General features: G+C 45.3%; 1 long non-coding RNA gene across 1 annotated transcript in view; it reads left to right on the top strand.

Annotated features, from left to right (window-relative positions):
• LOC146343655 (uncharacterized) overlaps positions 1-17,610 on the top strand; it is a 29,632-nt gene extending 12,022 nt beyond the window's left edge. Inside the window, exons 2-4 of the long non-coding RNA XR_014791955.1 lie at positions 7,589-7,687; positions 9,208-9,382; positions 17,341-17,610. This is a non-coding gene — a long non-coding RNA (uncharacterized LOC146343655). The remainder of the gene's footprint in view (positions 1-7,588; positions 7,688-9,207; positions 9,383-17,340) is intronic.
• Positions 17,611-18,285: the final 675 nt, after the last annotated feature.

Here is an 18,285-nt window from a genome sequence, read left to right as displayed (position 1 = left end):
GGGGCAGGAAAGGGATGGAAATGAATGACTAGGCACGTGGCAAAAGCACCTTGCAGTTTGCTGAGTCATTGACCTTGGGAGACTGCGCAGCGGGTAACACAGAAACCCTGAAAGGCAAGCTGCAGGGAATATGAGTGTGTGAACTTCTCAGCCAGGCAAAAGGCGAGGCTTCAGGGGGTCCCACTTTCAGAATAGACAATTAGCCGCAAGCAAAATAATCAGAAAGCAGTGGGCGGGCTGCCAGAGAAAACTGGCGATCTGAATTCTCGGTGGAAGTCGTCAGGGTTGATGCACGGGTATCTGTGAGCATGCCTTTTCTTTTGGCAGAGCCAGATAGAAACTATTGCATTTATGATGATGGGCCAGAGGTGATTTTTCAGTATAAAACTATATACCTGGTAGGAACAGCAAAGCAGGAAATCTTTGCATACAATATTATTGCCCTGCATTTGAAATAATCATAAGGGAAGCTTTCAGCTGCAGTAGAGGGCAGGACTATTTGTTGGCGGTCGCACAAGACTTAGAGCGCAATCCTATGCATGTTTAGACAGAACGAAGTCCCACAACTCCCAGCATTCCCCAGCCAGCTGGGAGTTGTAGGACTTTTTCCGTCTAAACATGCATAGGGTTGCTCCCTTAGATTTGCATTTTAGCCTGTCATTTGCGATTGAAACTGGAATGTACCAAAATCAGATACATGACTTAGGTGCCTTATACTGAGGCAGACCACTGGTCCATCTAGTTCAGTCTGGTCTATCCAGTGCTCGGGAGTGTTTCAGGCAGGATTCCTTCCTAGAGATGTCAGGGATTATTGAACCTAGATTAAGTTCAAAAGTTTTTACACCCCCCCGCCCCCCCCGGGAGTAAATCACTCAGTGAGCCCTGATGCCCTCATACAACATAAAATCAATTTACTGTTTTATCCTTTTTAAATTTATTTTATTTGTATGCTGCCGTGAGATCTTAATGATATAGGGCAGGATAGAAATGTTTTAAATAAATAAAAATAAAATAAACATGACCCCTGGGGAGACAAAACTAAGACCCTGGACATCCATTCTCACATCTAGACCTGGATTCTCCAATCCATGATTTCCCAACATCCTGAATGATGTGTAGCAGGCAGAGGGCACTGCTTTGTTGAGTAGAAAAGCCAGAAAGCCAAACTTCTTGTTTTTATACTAAGCCTGGCCAATCCAGGGGCTTCATATTGCCTGCCAATTACAGGACTCACTGTTGCATAGAAGGAAATAGACACAGGTTATTTCCTTCTAAGATGAAGCAGGGTTCTGAGGCTTGATCCCACATGGTCTTTCATAGGCTAAGAACCAGCCTCGGAATCCCAGAAAGTATGAAATGAGAGGAGCCAATCAGTCCACAAGAGATTCTGTGAGAAGAGAAAGTTTAAAAGTGTCCTAGACCTTCCAGCTGAAAGGTTGAGTGAGGCATTCTGTTTCTTTGGGTACTGGTTACCATGAACTTCTTCTCTGTTACTATGAACTTCTTCTCTGTACCCAGGTCTGCATGCGGTGAGCATTTCCGACTACATCACAGTCATTGTAGCAAACCTCTGTTGCGCAGCATCGAGGAAATTCACAAACCACACAAAAGGACCTCTGGATTTCCCCTACACTTGTCACTCCGTAGTTAGCTTGAGGACACAGCAGTGATCTCTCCCAGTACACTACAAATGTATGTGAAGTGGCTTTGAGATATAGATTGAGCCAAGGAATGATGAGGTCTAATCTCGCCTCAGCTGTGACCAAGACACGGTAGGCCAGATTGGATTATATTTCTTCGCCAATCCAGCTCACCTCCTGGAGGGCAGCAAATGTGAGCTTTTCCCCATTGACCCGGTGCACCAGCCCTGCCTTTGCCCGCGTGCAGTTCGACATACATAGACAAAAACCACACTTTGGCCTTCTGTCTGTGTGGGCATCACAGAGGCAAGGAATGGCGCGGTATTCTCCATGTGATGGGCCAGATTGGGAGAGATGTATCATCCCATCAGGTCAACGGGCCCCGGTGGTGTAGCGGTAAGTAGTGAAGTGCAGGCGTTCAGCATGACAGTCCCCCATAGCCACCCCCCCAAGAAGAATCCAAAATGGCGGGCAACTGTTTTGATCCATATCAGCAAACCAGTTCTAAAGGTTTTCATCTGCTAGGAGCAGGTCATCTGTAAGGCGAATGGGTCTTATTTGACCATTTAAGACCGAGCCCATTCCAAAATACTTTGCATTACAGCAGGGAATAATATATTGCTGCTGGGAAAATTCATTTCTCCTCAGATGGAGCAGGGTTCTGAGGCCTGATCACACTTGGTTGCAGGTGGCTTTGTGGGCTAGGAACGAGCCTCGGAATCCCAGAAAGACTGCAGCTCAGCAGGAATGAAGAATCCTGAGAGGGGGGCAGGCGACGTCAGCATCCTGCTAATTAAACGAGGCTGGTGCTGTGTCCCTGCGAGCCCTGGTTCACTGCACCACTGATGGCTCTATGCTACCTCCAGTGCCAGAGGCAGTCTGCCTATGTCCACCAGTTGCTGGGGACCAGGGGCAGGAGGGTGCTGTTGCACACGTGTCCTGCTTACGGGTTTCCCACAGGCAGCTGGTTGGCCACTGTGTGAACAGGATGCTGGCCTAGACGGACCCTCGGTCTGATCCAGCAGGGCTCCTCTCATGTTCTTATAATGGGGGCCCTTCACTCAGTCGGCCCACTCCCTCACTGCCACTGCTGCTCTGCTTCTTCACCATCTCTGCTGGCTTATCAAGTGGACAGCCAGTGGGCAAGCAGATAGTGGCAACTACAACTACTCCTTTTGACCACTTCGGTTTGCTGGCTTGTTCACTCCTTCTGGGCCAGAGCAAGAGTTGGGTGAACAATAAGATTGCAATGCTGAAGAGGAGGAGCAGCTCAAGTGGGCTGTTATCAGTGGACCCGCTGTGATGATGTGCGCCCTCGGCAGGTGCCCAGCTATGCTGGCCCTCGACACCAGCCCTACTCGCACCTTGCCATGCACACAAACTTATACACAATATTCCATCCAGCACTGGGTGGGCCACTTTTTGTCACAAATAGAAGCATCTGCCTTTTGCCCAGAGGGGTGGTGCTGCCTGTCTGTCTCTCTGTGCACACGTGCTTTCAGGAGGCTTCATTGAAAATGACATTACTATAAGCATCTTTAAAGAATATAAACGAGATTGGACTGATTCCCTGCTTTGTCCAGTTCAGAGGAGAAGGAAATTTAAGCAAACCAACAGTGATCCCCTTGATAATTTCTCCCTTGACTTCCTTTGAGCTCCTGATGGGTGGTCATTACAGCCTGCCATGCGCAGGCTGACGGGATGATTGCGAAGGCTGTCTGTGGGGAGCGGGGGTAGGGGGAGGAATGCTGCTTGGCATATCGCAATCTCATTATCGTCTCTCTTTTTCCTTGTGGGACAAGAGCTGATGGCAAATAGGCCTTTCCATGCAAACAAAAGGTCTGACAACAACAGAAGTGCTGATACTGCTCAAATGCTTCTAGGAGAAGGAAAGGTGAATAAAATGCAGAATCTCCTTCTGTATTTGTTTGGGGGAAAGCACCAGAATTTGAGGTCGGTTCACATATTGCATGTAATAACAGATCATTCACGCGTCACAACCTTCAAATTTAAACGTGTGAAGAGATTCTACTATAATGACGTTCATCTCTCCAAGGAGAGTGAAAGGAGAAGAAAGGGACAGCGTATGCACGTTCTCTTGAAGTCTCCAAATAGGTTAAGGTGGCATCTTTTATTGAATGCTTGGATGTCAGAAGCAGGGCTGGTTGCCCTACTTGGATTTCAAAGGAACTGCCCCCTTCCTCTCTGTTATCTATGTGCATTGAGGGGCTTTAAAAAAATTCAGTCATGTTCTCCGAGTTGCACTCTGAAATGGTACAGTCCAGGAGCATGATCTCCTGTTTGTGCGGGCTAGGCCTATGGCTGCCGGATTCAAAGCCAGAGAACATGCATTTACCTTTAAGTTTCCTGCTGCAGCAGGGGGTAAAAAAGCCCCAGTTCCTCCTGCCCGTCCCTCCCTGGCTCCGTTGTCCATCCCATTCCCTGTTTTCTGTGTGGCATACTGGAAGCCTGGATCCCCTAAGTGGAAGAAGGCTTCCCCAACCTGGTTCCCACAGATGTGTTAGACTACAATTCCTTTTATCCCCCACCTGCATGGGCATTTGTGATGCTGGCTGGGGATGGTGTAGTCTAACACATCTGGAGGGAACCAGGTTGGGGAAGCCTGACTTAAAGCATGCCAGAGGGGATGGGTGGATGGGTGGATGGGTAAGGACAGGAAGGGAACGTGCAACAGGAGCTGGACCTGCCTCGTCTCCAGCTGCATCACAAGATTTAAAGGCAAATGCATATTCTCTGGCTTCCAACCTCCTTGTAACCCTAACCAGGCCTAGAAAGAACACAACTTTGATCTTCTAGGGTAGCTTTCCCCAACCTGGTGCCCTCGAGATGTTTCAGAGTTCAACTCCCATAAGCCCCAGCCAGCATGGCTTATACCCTGGGTGCCATCGTCCAAATCATCTGGAGGGCTTCAGGTTGGGCAAGACAGTTCTAGAGAGTGGCTAAGCAACTATTGCATCAGTCTCTAGACTTCGATGTTCTATCTGGCTCCTGTGACAGCTGTCCAGGGTTTCAGGCAGGATTCTTTCCTTGTCCTACCTGGAGATGCTGGGGATTGAACCTTGGGCCTTCTCCATGCAAAGCAGGGGCTCTAACACTGAGGTACTGCCCCTCCCCATCCTCTGCACATCCACAGAGGACTAAGAATGCCTGGAGTGGGGAAGCTGTTGCATCTATGCAGTTCCTGAAAGGTTGCCTGTGTGCAGATGCACCAGGCATGTTCTATATTTCCCAGGACATACTCGAAGGAAACTGGTGTGGTCCACACCATATCCTGGGTGGATTTAATAGTTAGGGTTCCACTTCCAGATCTAGTTGCAGGAAAGGAAAGTGAGCTCCTCTTTAAAGAGGAAAATTACTTGCCTATGGAACAGATGCACTGGAAATGTTGCATCAGCTGAATGGGAGGGACAACCGTTAGCTCTGTGAGAATAGCACATGCTCGTAGCTTTCTGATTTGATTTGGGATTGCTTTTGAATTCTGTTAGAGTCCTTATTGCACATTTACAGCTCACCCAGTTATGGCCACCGCACAACGGTTTGCTGCCGAGATGGGAAGGAGGGAAGAAATGGATTCCAAAGTAAAGCAAAGGCCAGAGGCTCCTGCAAGGCTGGCAAGCATGGGAAAGGGGGCTATGATAAGAGGAGATCTGGGAGAAGGTATTATGGGCTTTGGTGTCCCAGCATTGCATGGAGCAAGTGGATTCACTGGTGGAGGAACTGTAGGAGCAACTCTTTCTGCCAAGATGTTGTCAGCCACCAGCAATGGAGGAGTCCCAGTGGGTGTCTGGTGGTGTCACTCCAGTCTGTTGGAGCAGCAGGACTTCCACTGGCAACCAAATGTGGTGCGACAGCCATGGTAGCCAGTGGTGGGCCAACCACTGGTGCCTCCAAGAAGCCCCCTTGACACTTAAGTTCTGCTAATGAGACCCTGCTCTAAATTCCAATGGGGCGGGGAAGCTATTAATCTCCAGTAGCAGCAGGGCCTTTTCTACAGGAGCCCCACTATTCATGGAACTCCCCTCTTAGGGAAATCCAAACAGCCTCTTCCTGGCTTTCTGCAGACAAGTAACGTTTCTGTTGTTTCAGCTGGCTTTGGGAATTGACCTCTGGTCTGTCCTGCTTTATTCGGATTGTGGCATTGTTGTTTTCGGTGCTGTATTCTATCTTCGATTGTTGTTTGTATTATTTTAATTGTAAACAACTATGGAACTTTGGTGAAGAGTAGTATAGAAATATGTTAAATAAATAAATACATACATACATACATAATCCTTCCAGTGGGTCTACTTATGAATAGTAAGCAAAACAGAGTGCTTACTTGAGACTAGATCAGGGAGTGTGTGTAGTGGGCTATAGACTGACATTTGAAATGCACCCCAGAGTGCCGGCTCCAGATTTTTGTGGGCCCTTGGGCAAGGTGCCCTCAATGATCCTGCTCCCTCAGAAAGTCTGTCTTCTCACTGCTTTGCCACCAGCTGCTCTTGCTCCTGATCTTCTTTCTCATCATTGCTGCCACTTGCTTGCCTGACAGGCAGAGAGCCAGCGAGCAAGGAGGCAGCGGCATTTAGTGCTCCTCCTTCTCACCATCAGTGCTGTCTGCTCAGAGAGAAAGGCAGGTAAATAAGCAGGTTACATTGGTGAAGAGAAGGAGCAGGTCCAGGGGGCTCTTGACAGTGGGCCCCTGGCAGGTGCTGGCCCTTGACGCTGGCCCTGGCACCCAAGGAATGTCTCCGGTAGCAGACTGTTACTCTTCACAGCAAATATCAACTAGCCAGGAAGGCTCAAGCTTGAGTTTTTATGACTGAGCTGCAGAGAATCTACTCATGACTGGGCACCACAGGCCTGGTTGATTAGTCATGAGTAGGGATGCTAGGAAAACAAGTTCTTTGTGAATTCTCATGTGAACTGCTCTGATCCATACCTCCTGGACCAATGTGCAGATTGGAACATGTTATCCTTCAGATTTTCTACTCTCCAAATTTTGCAATTCGGTTTTCAACTCAAATAAACTTACCCAAATGCTTCCGAAATACATATTTTAGGATAAAACCTTAAATAAGAATATGGTAGTGTAAGGCTTATTACTTGAGAACTACCAGAATGATTTTGCTCATTTTTGTTTGAAACTGAAGCTTGAGCAGTATAGACATGCAGAACACTTTGAAAGTTTGAAAGCATTCAGAGCTAGAGCTTTCATATCCAAACAGTATGTTTCCACACCCTGGCCAGGAGCTGGAGGCAGTTGGGGAACTACAGCTCCCACGTAGCTCTGTGCAGCACATGCATGCGGGAAGAAAAACACAAAGGTGGGGTTGGAGGGAGGGCCTTGGGCTTTCCAAGTTGAACCCGCTCTCAGAGCAGCCATATCGGTGGCAGGGATGGTGGCGGCGGTGGCAGCAAATGCCCTGAAGTGGCTGAGGAGGGAAAGAAATGGCCCTAGGAAAAGCCAGGGTTTAAAAGAAGGAAAGAGGTGGGCTTGAAGCCTGAGGGAAAGAAACAAATGTCATTCAGTGGTGATGGGTGTGAGGAAGTGAGGACAAAAAGTTGCATTGAAGGAAAGTATCCTCCATACAACTTCTAGAGGACTGACATAGTGGGACTCAAGGAGCAGTATGTTTCGCCCTCAGACTACTAGCGCAGTAGCGCCCATGATGACATGGGCTTTATACTAGTTTATACTAGAAAAGTGTACTTTGAGATAAAACATTTAAAAATGCATATTTCTAGAAATGCATATGAGAAAATACTTTCAAGAATAGATATTTAAATACAATTTTTCATGGGGGTTTTATTTTTAAATGTGCAGATCAATGTGGAAATGGGATGGAACAGTCTTATAAACGAACACGTGCACAATTGACATGGTGCAGAAACAGACTGATTAATCCATCCCTACTAATAAGTAATTGTGTTGCTTCCCTTTGCAGGTACAAACTGCAAGTTCATAAAGAGGAGAAGCAGAACCTCCTAGGAAGAGAAGAGGACAAGGAAGGATTGTTGCAGTTCTTCCTGATGGTGCTGCTAGGGTAGGGCTTTGGGGCAGAGGTCCAGGGCGCCACTCAGACGAATGAACAGGGCTCCCTGCAAATGCAGCAGGGCTGGCTTATGGCAACATGTTTTCATTTATATAATTGGGGGATAAGATTATTACATTTCCTCCTGGAAGAAGAGGGGCTGGTGTGTACAGTGAGGCATGGGGTTGATGAGAGTAATCTCTGGTTATTCACCAGAGAGTAATCTCTGGCTCTTTCATACCAGCATATAATTTGCAGTCAAATGACCACATTGATCTGCACAGCACATAGTTTAACTATGGAATTCACTACCATAGGATGTAGTGATAGCCACCAATTTTGATGGCTTTAAAAGGGGATTGGACAAATTCCTGGAGGAGAAGGCTGTAAATGGCTACTAGTCCTGATGGCTATCCACTACCTCCAGTATCAGAGTGGTATGCCTATGCACACCAGTTGCTGGGGAACATGGGTGGGAGGGTGCTGTTGCACTTATGTCCTGCTGGTGGGTTTCCTGTGGGTAGCTGGTTGACCACCATGTGAACAGAATGCTGGACTAGATGGACCTTGGTCTGATCCAGCACAGCTCTTCTTATGTTCTTAACTCTACTGAAACTTCTAAACACCATCACAAATGCACACATTCAAAGCTTGTCAAAATCTCCTCCTGCTCCTCTTATTTCTCGCTCTTCTTTAATTTCATAATTAAACAACCATTAATCATTAATTAAGAATAAATTGGATTAAACAATGGTTGGCACCCCAATGGTAAACATTGTTTCTCTTTTCAAATGGCTGAATAAATTGGGCAATGATTTGCATTTGGGAAAGAAAGAAAGAAAGAAAGAAAGGAAGGTAGGTAGGTAGGTAGGTGGGGGGGAGAGGAACGTAAAACATGCTGTTATCTCAACTGTCGCAATTTCAGACTGTGAACATTCTAGACGCTGAAGCAAGTCTGCTATCAATGAAAAGAAGAACAAGGCTTCTTATGTATGAGAGAGAGAGGGTGAGAGAAGCAAGGCTACTAACCTCAATTAGTACTTAACATTTCAAGCTTTCTAAAAGGTCTGCTAGCAAAGTGCTTCTGTTAATGACTCTTGGTATTCAAATTTCATCCCGTGAAAGGTGCTGGTGTTGGTGTTGGGTGGGGAACAATTCTGCACTTTGTGAAATGTTTTTAGGGAGATAAATTGTAGAGTTCCAATTTCACCACAGGCTGGATGAGATAGACGGTTCCCCATTTACATGTCCCATTTGATGTTTGCATTCACAAAAGCAGGGTTTGTTACTTTTTAATGGATCTCTCGGGCACACTGAAGAACCTAATGAATATTTTACTCGCATCGCATAGGTCTTTCATCATGTGTATGGTGTAAGAGTCTGAATGATTTAATATACTTACCACTGAGAGCTTGCTGCTAAAATCGTGATTCCCACTGCTTTGCAAATAGTTATATGACGGCCAGGAAAATGTAAATGGCTAATTCTAAATAATTCAGTCAGACATCTTCTGTCATGTCCTCTGTCCTCAGTACACCCACAAGCTTGGAAGAAGACACAGATAGGGAGGAGGTGCCACTTCAGGAACTCTCCTCCTCCATTCCAGGGCCCTTCAGGTCATAAGATGTAACTTGGATGGACGCCTCAGAGTCAAAAGTTGCACTCTTAGTGCAGTCTTCACCTACTCCATCCTGTATGAGTAAAAAGGTACAAAATTCTTTAAAAACATAGCTTCTCAGAATGTGAAGGGCCAACAGCAGGCCCAGACCAGCCAGCCTTCTGAAAAGAAGGCCTCTGCACTTTGCTGAGACAACAGCTGTCTTTGTGGGAGAATGCTCCAGTCAGCACCTCCTGCAGTGTGCTATTCAAGCCCCTACTAGCCACTGCCTTGTCTTTTGTGACCCTGCCCTGCTCTACCTTGCTTTACCTGATGTGATTCTGCTTTCCCTCTAGTGATTTGTACCAACCCGTAAGTGCCTCTACTGCAAACTGGCCCTACGCTGGGCGCGCAGGGATGGAGCAGGGACGGACGGAGGAGCCAATTGCTGAGGAGGAGAATGGGGGTGGGGGCGAGAGGAGGCTGTAGAGCTCCCTCAGGCTCCCTCCCTCTCTCGCTCCCTTTGGCCAGAAGCCAACAGGCAGCTGGCCCCACTCCCTCCTCCTTCCCTAGCAGACTGCGACCCGGCTGGGGGCTGGCTTTAAAAAAAAGTGCTGGAGCAAAGCCCCAGCATGACCTGCCACCACTACACCACTGCTAATGTCTGCCAGACCACATCCCTTAAACAAAGCTGTATGAAAAATAAAGGGGTGTTGGTTCAGCTTCAACAAGAATCAAGCTCTGTGCTGTGGTTCCACTGAATGGCCCAGAACTTTGGGGGGGGGGGGAGGAAGGAAAAACATAGACTTCAAAGCAAATTGGAATGGAATATATATATATATATATATATATAGTATGAAAAGTAAAATATTGTATTTTAATGTCACCCTTTAATGATCAAAGTGTTGTATATGCAACAATGGAAGGAATTTATGACACTTGCCTGCTGATGATAATGATTTTCCTTCCTCTGATCAGCATTGCCTAATGAGTTTTTACTGGCCCTTGAAGGTCAGCCAGTAAAACTGTGCTATCTTGTAAGATTTAAACAGGAGGAAATTGCCCTGTTATTGGTTTTGGATTGCTCCTACCTCCCCCAAACCCTGGCAAGATTTCTGTTCTCCTTGCATTTAGCAAAAACTTTAGTCACTGTTCTGAAGGCTTGGGGAGAGAGAGAGAGTGATTCTGTCTCTGATGGATTGCCACTAGTAGATTGACACAGGAGGCAATCTTTTGTGAAAAAATTCTGCAGACTTTTTTCTCTACCCCCCAAAGAAGGCCTAAAAATAAGAAAAAGGCTGAAACACGTTGGGCTTCCTACAATAATTTTTGTTGGGGTTTTTTGCATCCTGAGAACCTGTTTCTCCTCTTTATGATTTACTTTGGATGCTTATCTCCTCCTGTTTTCTCTGATGGATTGTCATCTGGTGAATTTGGAAAGGTTACCAACCACACGTCCATTGGGATGTTTTGGCTGGGGATAATGGGATTTGTAGTCTGACACACCTGGAGGACACCAGGTTGGGGAAGGCTGGTCGACACAATACAATCACCATTACTAGGCTGTGGCAAGTATCCTTGCGGAGGGAGCTCTGTGCTATGGTGACAACAGCTAGATCACTGGCCACACGGACTGCTACAATGTCAGTGTAATAAAATTCTTCTTATCCCCTGGCAGAATCATACAGCTAACCAAATTACCCCAAAGTGAGTGAATTCAGTGTTCCACGAGAGAAGGGGAGATAAAGCATGTGAACAGCTTTTAACCTCACAGGGTTGTTGTTGTGAGGATAAAATGGATGAGGAGGATTATGTACGCCGCCTTGAGTTCCTTGGAGGAAAAAAGGCGGGATATAAATGTAATAAATAAATAAATAAATATAAACATTGCCAGTAGTCTGTGTTTGTATGGAGGTGGTGGCTAAGAGACTGAGCTCTGTGGTTTAAATTTGTCTCAGCCATGACCTTAGTAAGTGCCCTTAGGGTACCCACTCTCTCTCGCAGCCTCAGGTCCTCATCTCCATCTGTAATACAGAAATAGTGTGGAGCCTGCTAACATGAGGGGTTTCAACCATCCCCTTTGACACACAAGTCTTGCAAGTTCTGAGTTAAGAGTTCATTGCCAGAGACTATGAAGGGTCATTTCTCCTGTAAAGTAGGAATGATCTTTGGAAAGAAAGTTTAGGAGGGTATTTAGAAAATCTTCTTTTAGTAATTCCAGCAAAGTTGCTGTCAAGTTGACAGGAGATATTAAACAGATTTTATTTGGGATAAGAAAAATAAAGAAAACCAGAAAAATCCCGAGGTTTTTTCTGGTGATATGGCGAAGAGCTAAAAAAGCATGGTGGCATCTCATGTCCAAATTTAGCAAAATATTATCAAGCGATGATGTTAAAAAACATGAATGCAATGGCAGCAGATCAGAAAGACCATTGGTAGGCAATAGAACAAGATTGTATTCAGATACTTTTCAAAAATCTACCATGGGCATAAAAAGGGACTATTAAGAACAGTACGAATCCAAAGTAAAAGATTGTTTACTATTGTCCCAAAGAGGCAGTAATACTGACTCCACCCCACAGGATTGCAGGACTTTTCAGATAATTCCTACCCACCTGTCTGCTCCCCAATCCCAGATAAACAGCTTGTCTTCCCCTTCAAAACCCTACATGGACTTGCCCCTCCCCTTATCTCTCCACTCTTATATCCCAATGTACCCTTGCCTGGGACTTTTTCTTGTCCAACCCCACCAACCTAAGCCATCCAAAGATCTCCCACTCCCTGAAATGACATTGCTCTTTCTCCCTTGATGCCTCCCAGAATGCCTTTTTGATGCTACGTCTCTTACTTCCTTCAAATCCCTCCTCAGAACCCACCCCTGATGCAAAGCCTTCGACACTAACCCTGAGTCCATATGCTGTCCTGCAGACAAGCTTAAGTATGTGTGCCAGGGTTCCCCTTGTGCCCTGGACCCCCTGAGCAAGTCCTGAAAGGTCTCTTGCCTCCTTAATTTTATTTATTTATTTATTTATTAATAAATAAATAAATTATATTTCTTGGCTGCCTTTCAGGGCAGAAGCCCCCCCAAGGCGGCTCACAGCAATAAAATACATAAAAACAATTAAAATATTAAAAGTGATAAAATATAAAAACAAAAACAACAATAAAAGCCAACAATAAAACCTTAAGAGTGCCACCTTCCTTCTTTTACCTCCCCCTTTCCAATAACATGAGGTTTAGGCTGTAAATGTGGGGTGAAACCCTCTAGACATGGGGTTTGACCTCAACAGTTTACTGGTAAATTAAAGCAAGCAAATCATAAGTAAAGGTATTTACACAATAGAGCTGAGTGATACAAAAGGCATTAAGAGCAAATAAAAGGTTGCAAAATGCAAGTTCCTTTACCCTAGCTGTATTTAGACTTCTCCAGGCTATTTCTTCCTGCTCCCTGTTCAGGCTCTGGTCTCCTGACTCTGCTCTTACTGGCTCTCTTGCTGTCTTTAGATACCCTCCTCCCTCAAAACTGAGGGTACTATTTCAAACCTGAAGAAATGAAACTTAACTGGGGAATTGAAACTGACACTTAACTGTGGAAATGAAACTACTCCTCTCAGGGATACCCCCTCCCAACAGAAACCTCCAGGCCTCTAAGCCTGACCATTTTCCCCTTTGCCTCTGTAGGCCTCAAACCTTCACAACATGTAAGTGCAATAATAATATATTCCTCCCATGTTTACCTCTGCCTTTATTTCCCACTCCTTGTGTCTATCTCTTTGTAAAGTGCCATGTACATGGATGACACTGTATTATTATTATTATTAATCATAATAATAATGCATGAAGCTCTTTGAATATTTTAAAACACAATGCTAAGTATTATTAGAAGGTGTATGTAGGAGGGGGATGAAAAGGGAAAATCACATATCCCCCGCCTCCTACAAGTGGAAATGTGATTTTTTATTTTTTTTTTGCATCCTGTTAAGCACACAGGCATTTAAGTTTGGAATCCCAGTGAAAGAAGAGTTGCCTTTGGCCAATGGGCATTTATTAATTATATGCCTCACTCATTCTCTCAAGCCTGACAGGACAGACAACCGCTCAATGTTGTTCCATTTGCTCGCCTGACAGTATATTGAAGACAGCCGTCAGTATGTGATCCAGGTTCTCTCGATAATTTACTTCAGGTCTGTGGAATGAATTTAACAGACTGCCAAATCTTGACCATATTCCTTACTCTTAAGAGATATCCAGGGGTCATAGCATCTTGTTGGAACAGGATTTAGGTAATAACATCAGTCGAATGAACACATGCTCCCATGCCAATTCTATTAATCTTTTCTTTTTTCCTGGGGTCACGGGGAGATGCAGTTGCAATTAAATCAAAGTCATTCGACCACGTGGGGTCGAACACTCAAAAACTTTGGGCCCACCTTCAATGGACTTAGCTGTGTTGTAAGGAAAAACATTTTCTTCAAGTCATATTGGCAAATAGTGTAAATAGGTTTACAAAACGGCAAGAGATGCTTGTTTGTTTAGAACTTTCAGTGTATGTGGTGTTTCAGAGTTGATGTACTGCACGCCACAGACTCACACAACCCACTCAAGCCAAATCCAGTACTTCTTTCATATTGTTACACATGGTGCTTTACGGGGTAATGGACTGTGCAGCCCCATGGATTGCACAATCTAAACTTTGAGTGGATGTACCCCCAAAGGAAAGGGATTCATGGGAGAGGCAAGGGAAACAAATGGTGAGTATGAACACTTGCATGTGTTTAGGCTTTGTTTCAGTTGGGGATGAGGACTGAGGCTACGGTTCTATACACACTAACATGGGAGTAAGGCTCATTGAGCTCAGTGGGTCTTACATCTGAGTAGACATGGACAGGATTGCATAGAAAGGGCTTGCCAAAGGCTTCATGAAAACAATACTATCTTCTGGATACTATGGAATTAATACAAGATACAAATTAGAGCTAAAAACATGGGTCTCTGCAACGAAATGTTGCATGTATAGTGTCATGGGGGTGGGTAATCTTCAACGCTCTTCCTTTTCAGGCAGAAGGCTTCAGAGCAAATGAATGGGTGGGTGTTGGCTGGCAAGAGAGCGAGAGAGGTGGCCAGGTAGGTGCCAGCTGGTGAGAGAGTGAGGGAGCAGTCAGGTGTCTTTTCTATGTGTCTCTTGCACTTGTATCGAATTTATAAATCAGTAACATGCCTATATAATCAGGGACTGAAGGCAGGTGCTGAATGCACTTAAGTGCTCGTAAACTCTGTACTAATCCTGCTGGGTTCCAGCAATGACTCTGACATGTAGGTACAAACAACAGGTGATTTTATGGGGTAAGTAAACAGGGAAGGTTTTCAGTCACTTCGGCAGGGGTGGGCAATGTAGGGTAGCCACGTGTCTGTTTTTACAGAGGACAGTCCTCTATCTGAAGGGCTGCCAGAGGACTGCCCTCTTTTGAATGCATCCTCTATTTGAAAGGCTGTCCTGTCCAATTCTGGTTTAAAGATAAAGAACTGTAAGTACTGTTGCTCGTGAACATTTGGCACCCAGGCAGCAGACTGAACAGGCAGGCACACAGGTCACCTGGTCACAGTCTTCTGCACTATACTGAGTTGTACTGAATTTCTATTAAAATTATAAATTCCAATTATACACAAATGTGTATCATCTTTTGCCCTCTTTTTCGACAGTTCGTAAATTGCCACCCTACCCTCCAGATGTTTTGGCCTTCAGCTTCCACCAGCCCTAGCCAGCATAGTAATGGTGAGGGATTATGGGAGTTGTAGGCCAAAACATCTGGAGGGCCACAAGGTGCCCACCCCTTACTTAGAGGGTGGCACACACAAAAGAACTGGATCTGCTGGATATCAGTTAAACATGGAGCTTTCATCCTGCTATTGAGATTGGTGACTCATGGAAGTTTGTGGGCACCTTAGATGACGTCATCAACCTCCAGAGTGTCTCCACACTTTGTTGTTTATTCGGTCAGTTGCTTCCGACTCTTCGTAACTTCATGGACCAGCCCACGCCAGAGCTTCCTGTCGGCCATCGCCACCCCCAGCTCCCCCAAGGTCGAGTCCGTCACCTCCAGAATATCATCCATCCATCTCGTCCTTGGTCGGCCCCTCTTCCTTTTGCCTTCCACTTTCCCTAGCATCAGCATCTTCTCCAGGGTATCCTGTCTTCTCATTATGTGGCCAAAGTACTTCAGTTTTGCCTTTTGTCTCCACACTAAATGACCTTTATTCCATTTTTAAAAAGATTGGAGATAATGAGCTATCAAATTACCATGGTTGCATTCTGCTTCACTTCCCTTGTGAAAAAGGAAAAGCCGCAATAAGAGGAGCTAGATCACAGCACCATCTAGCGGCTGTACAATGAAACATATGGAAGACTCAGATAAGGGGGAAAACGAGGGGGGAAGGAAGCACGCGTAAAGGGAGTCCGTCGTGATCCTGCATTTAAAACGGAAGCAGAAAGCCCCATTTTAAATGTGGGATTTTAGGCTGGTGTAGACATGCTCTAGGCCTACACAGCTTTAACACTAGGCCTTCTTGAAGTTCAAGGGTTTTAGTTTTCCCTAACAGTCCCAGAGCTCAGTTTGTTCCAAACTGCCAAAAAGGGTCTTATTCTTTGCCCCTGACTCCCCACTGGTGCTTCATCAACCCTCAGAGGCTATAGTCCTTTTTTCTTTGTGGGTGTCTCTCCCACTCCTGACCCTCCTTCCTTAGCAGCAGGCAACCCTCACTGACACAGGCCACAGCAGGGGTGCTGTGAAATGTAGTTCTAATAAGTTATAAAACTCCACAGAACCATCACACTCTGTTCTCCATTTCCAGCCACTGCATTCCACTCTCCCATCCACCCAGTTTTTCAGCGTTTTTCTTCTCAACAGTATTCTGTGGTCATTGACCATGCTCAGTCATCATTGAGCTGCTTTTGAGGTTTTTTTTCCTCAATATTGGTTGTACTTCTTCCAACTGTGAGGTTACCCAGGGTCTTCTGATACCTCCCTCTTGTGTGTGTCTGTGGGATGTTTGGCTACATAAGTGATGGGATGGCACTCTGAGAGTTGAATCTAAGATTTCTCACAGATAGTGAGGCTAGAATCAGTTATCTTGCCCTTGGGCCAGTTCAGTTGAGTCTCAAAATGTGTATTACACTTTTATCCTTTCTTCCAAGGAGCTCATGGTTCTCCCCTCCATTTTATCTCCACCATAATCCTGTGAGGTTGGTTAGGCTGAGAGGTAGTAACTGGCCCAAAGTCACCCAGTGGGGATTTGAATCCAGATTGCCCCAGTCCTAGTCTGACTCTAACCAGTACATGGCACTTACATGTAGAGCCTATATGTGGTGGGGGAATGGGAGCAGGATAGTACACACACAATGTGTCCATTGGGCGCACCTGTCCAATTTCTAGGCCTGCGAAACCTTGGAGATCATGTCTGCCTAGGACCAACAAATGTAGGCTGAAAGTATGCAGTTGTTAACATGCATATATCTAGAAAAAGACCACGCTGTTTGGGCCTGTTGAAAGGTTCATATTGCTTAGAAAATATTAATTTATCTAAGATTATTCTAAAACCTAGTTGAGGCACATGAATAATGTTCTCTGCTCCACCACCTAAACTTTTTTAAAATGGTGAACAGGCAATATCTTTCAAAAATTCTGCAGTTTGTCTTGCTTGCCAGCTGAACTTTCTTTCTATTTAATGTACAATCATCAAAGTCTACATATCTGTTTTCTTTTTTTATCTCTGCCTCCCATTGCTCTGAGTGTTTCCCTATGAACTTTAAGGGCTGAATTGGATCATTCCCTCGGAGGCCCTGTCACAGTTGTTTGATTCTTTTTTAAGCAGTTCTGCACTGAGAAACTAGGCGACCGGCATCTTTGAAAAATCCCATCCATTTGTGCTTTCCAGGGACATCTCATTATGATGTTTGTAAAACCTTGGTAAACAAATCTTTTTAATATAGTAGGAAAGGGAGGTAAGGCGGTGGTGGGGAGCCAGTTAACGTTTCCAAATATGGCCTAACTGCCAATTATTTTTCTCCTAGGAACAGTGGCAATACATCAGAAGAAAGGATACAAGATCAAAAATGGAAGGAGAGCTTCAAAAGGGGGAAACTTTTAGCTTTGCTGACAGTGACGGCAGGTGGCTGGAGTGAAAACAGAAGTGTATCAAGAAGTGTATCCATTGAAAAGTCCTTCCTTGAATTATTTAATGTTGCTGAAATATTCATCTGAAAATGCCGAGAAGAATCAAAGCTGTCTAGTTAATACTTTTGTTCCTGAACCACAGTCGACCCTGACAATAAAACCAGAGCAAAGAAGAGTTTGCCAGATTGCTTCAGTTTAATGGCCCATCTTGTCCAGAGGTCTGCAAGCAGTCAATGGGTCATCCATCAGATTTTCTTTGGAATATAGGAACATAGGAAGTTGCCTTATACCAGGTCAGACCATGGGTCTATCTAGCCCAGTATTTGTTAGGAATGAATCTGAGCATGTGGAGATATCTAGCAGCTCAGATTCAGAATGGGAACAGCCAGAACAGGGGGAGGCACCCTCCCTAGTGAGCTCAGATATGGCAAGGCTTTCTTCCTCGACACCTTGATGCACAGATGGCTCAGCCTGAACACACACCCCATTTCCTCCTCCATGAGAACCCAGGTTTTGGGGGAGGAGGAGAGTGAGGGGTGTGACTTGAGGGATGCTAGGGTCTGTGGCAGAGCAAAGTGGGAAAAGTTAGAGGTGCAGCTCAGACAGTCCACCAGGGTGGCTATGTGTGAAAGCCTGCATACCATAAGGGAGGGACATCCCTCCGATGCTAGTCTGGCCAAGAATTTCTTGTTCAGACTGCTGGCAACTTCTCTAACTTCCACTTTGGCTCCTCTATTGATATTTGTAATTGTGTGGATTAGCTGCTTTCATTGTAGTCTGAGAGTTTCCTAGAGTTTTGCATTTGTAAGGAAGTTAGTCATTAAAGTAGTGAGCCTGAAGCC

Source organism: Heloderma suspectum, chromosome 5 (assembly GCF_057233095.1).
Source record: "Heloderma suspectum isolate Gila_16-S chromosome 5, 16-S_ref, whole genome shotgun sequence".
NCBI classification, from domain to species: domain Eukaryota; kingdom Metazoa; phylum Chordata; class Lepidosauria; order Squamata; family Helodermatidae; genus Heloderma; species Heloderma suspectum.
The sequence above is the reverse complement of the archived record's forward strand: the minus strand, read 5'-3'. Positions and strand labels throughout refer to the sequence as shown.